Here is a 3,436-nt window from a genome sequence, read left to right on the forward strand (position 1 = left end):
ATTGCTTTTCTGTCCACCAGAAGCTAACACAACATTGTAAATCAACTATACTTCAATAAAATAAATTGAAAAAAAAAAAGGCATGGCCAACTGCCGAGTTCTTGTCAACAGAGTATGAGGGGAAATAATGTAGGTGTGACTTCCATACTTTCTCTCATTTCCCCTCTGCCAGCAGAATGATGCCAAGGTAACCATAAAGCCAGACAGGCGACACCTGGGTCTCTGAATAACCATGTGATACAATCTCACACGCTGACCCACAGGAGCCCTGCCATGAGTGAGAAAAATCCTTTTCATGTGTTGAGCCACTCAGCTTTTGGAGATTATCTGTTACTGCAGTGAACATTAACAGCCTAAATTAGCTAAAGGAGGCCCGACAAAATCATGCAACTTCCCTATTGCCACTGGGCTGGTGACCGGCAAAGGCAGGTTTTAATACCAAGCAGTTGGAGCCCAGAGCCTTGCCCTTATACATAAAACAGGTTCTTTACCCTGTGGCAAAGAAGAATCTGTTGACGTGGGAGGACAAAGGGACTTCCAGACGAAGAGCTCTACACTGACCCAGGCACCCAAGGAGGCCACAACAAGAAGCTTCCCACGGAATTCCAGAGGCAGTGGTCCCCTCAGTTAAGGTTGCCATGACCCCTCCTACCCAACACTTGGCCACCCACCTGGACAGGCACTTTGGGAGAGGCTTCTCTTCACCATCCACAGCTCCTGCCTGTGCTTCAGTGGGTGGATTAGATCTGGTTTGGGAACCGGATATCCTGTTTGTGGAGAAAGAAATAAGATATTCGTATTTTAGCAAAGACAAAAAGAAATGTTTCAGTCCTGTCTGGGACTTTGAGATGGAGAGGAGACCTCAGAATGAGGCTGCTCTTGTCCAATCTGATCTGTGACCTGGGAACCAAAGCCAAGAACGTTATCATTAGGCCCTAAAGGCTGAGTAGGGTAGTGCTAGCTGTCTAGGGTGATCCATCTCCCTTGACCTCCATCCTGGAGGACCCCCGAAAACTATCCAGATGCAGTCATGGGACCCAGATGCACCAGTGTTCATGGAACATTAATTATGACCATTGCTAATAACTGCCTTCCTTGACACTGACCCACTTTTTATTTAACTTTAATACATGTCTTCATAAAGGGAATTTTGTGTCCATATAAGAAATGGGAAAACCAGTTTCATTTGCCAAAAATGCAGTTACTGCAAGAAAATCAAAACAGAACTATCTAGTCTCGATGAACTCAGGCTGCCTGCTCAGGGCTGTGAGTCTGAGGCTGTCCCTTCTGTTGAAGAGAGAAATTGCCAACAGTCAAAGGGGCATTAAAAGACAGCATGAAACAGCAACAGGAAAAACAAGAGAAAAAGGAAGGGCCTTCTCTGATTGTCCATCGTTGCCACTTGCCATGTTTGTGCACCCTCTAAAATGATCTCCCATAGCAAGAGATGATCATGGCCCAGACTTAAGTACACAAGGGATGAGCATGTAGGTATCAGGGGCCAAAGAAGCCTTTTAAAGGAGATTCTGTTTTTTAGAATGACTGCCAGTAGGACTCACACAGATGCCTCCTGATGTCCTGTCTGCTTCACTCACTTGCTGAACAACATGCCATTACCCAGGGGTTCTGCTGACTGGGCTATAAACCAATCAAGCTTGACCACTCAGTCTCCATCTTGTAGGAATCTGGAGAAGGAACAAATTAGGGCCAGCCTGCGCTGAGCACTGGAGTTAAGTGGTAAAAACAAGTGTGGGCTCGGGTGGCTGTTTCCTGCCACTAGAACACCCATGCAGAGACAGCCAGACATAGAGAAAGACAGATATATGAGAGAAAAAAAAAAAGTACAGCAAGAAGTAGAGACAAAGAATTGAGGGGTTTCTTAGATCAAGGGCAGGGGTGACCACTTCTGGCTGTCAACTCCCTGCAGCAGAAAAAGCCAGTCTGCTGCAAATGGCAAATGGAGACCCACAAATAGATCAGAAGACACCAAGGCCAGTATCTAATCAGGATTTCATCCGTTTCCTGACTTTAGTCTCTCATGGTGCCTGACTGGACCTCCTGCCCCTCAATATTATAAGACACCCATATTTCCTCCAACAAATCCTTCTCCTCTGCCATCTGAGCCGTTTTGAGGGGAACTATGTTTCTTGCTCCGAATTCCTTGTGGCAGACACAGGAGCCTGAAGATAAACCAATACATGTCAGGGCCGTGGGGAGGAGGGAGAGTGTCCTCAGAAGCCTCCTGAAAAGGGAAGCATGAAAGAGGCTGTAGGTCCCCACAGAAAGAGCAGTGAGGCCTTACCCACAGGTCTCCAGAATCACCTCCCAGTACAGGCTCCTCTGGGCAGCATCCAGCTGCCCCCACTTGTCCTAGGTAAAGGTCACTGCCACGTCCTCGAAGGTCACGGATGCCTGCAAAGTCAAACAGAGGTAGCTTTGTTGGCCCTGGGACAGACAGATGTGATTAGAGCTCAACGTTCAGTCGTTGGTAAAGGACCAGAGGGCCCCAAGGTCAATATCACTCAGCACTTCCTGGGAGCCCAGCTCTGTGTCAGGCTCCAAGGCGAGGCAGAGACTGCCTTTGGGCAGAATGTGTATTAGAGCCAAAGGTCTTCTATGCTGAAATCATTCACAAAAGACATAAAACGATGCCAAAGCCGTGTGGCCTGAGAGACATGGACAGCAAGCATTCTGGTAATGAAGGGGAGGGAACAGATGACAGTGATCATAATACTAATCAGCAGTTGAGCATAATACTAATCAGCTGGTCCTCACCATGTGCCTACACCATGGCCTCGAACTCCCTGTGTGAGCGGGGCCGAAACGGGTCCCGTGGGCTCCCTCTAACCCCCCAACGAGGTCTTACAAGGCGCAGAGGTGGTTCCCGCCTCTTTATGGTGATTCTCTGGGAAGTTCTGAAAGGTCGCGGAAATGCGAAGCCTGTGAGCACAAAAGAAACACGTTTCGAAAGAACTAACGCCCCCAGGACGCCGGAAGTCCAAGCCAACAACACAGGAAACGCCCGTTTTACCGTCCCTATTGGCCCAATTATTACTGCTTCCTCCCGGCACAGACTTCTGGGTAGTGTAGTTTCTCTCCTGCAGGCAGCCTGGCCCAGAACCGGATGGCCTTCAGGGAACCCTGGGTGGGGTGCTAGTAAAAGATGGCCTGAGGCTCTTAGGAAGGGACCGGGCCTCGCACCTTCTTAAAGGGGAAGCACACAGATTTATCCGCCACCCGTCACAGATAACTTTCAAGATTTCAAATGCTCCAAAGGTTACAAACCTAACTGGATACACCACACCAAACTATGACTCAGAAAGTGTGTATCTGTATCTAAGAGGAAATATATGATATCTAGCTACTCTTCAAATACATGGAGATTGAAGCCTTAGAGTTGGTCCTGTGGACCAAAAAAAAAAAAAAAAAAAAAAAA

Source organism: Lipotes vexillifer, unplaced genomic scaffold, assembly GCF_000442215.2.
Source record: "Lipotes vexillifer unplaced genomic scaffold, Lipotes_vexillifer_v1.1 scaffold182, whole genome shotgun sequence".
Classification (NCBI taxonomy): Eukaryota; Metazoa; Chordata; class Mammalia; order Artiodactyla; family Lipotidae; genus Lipotes; species Lipotes vexillifer.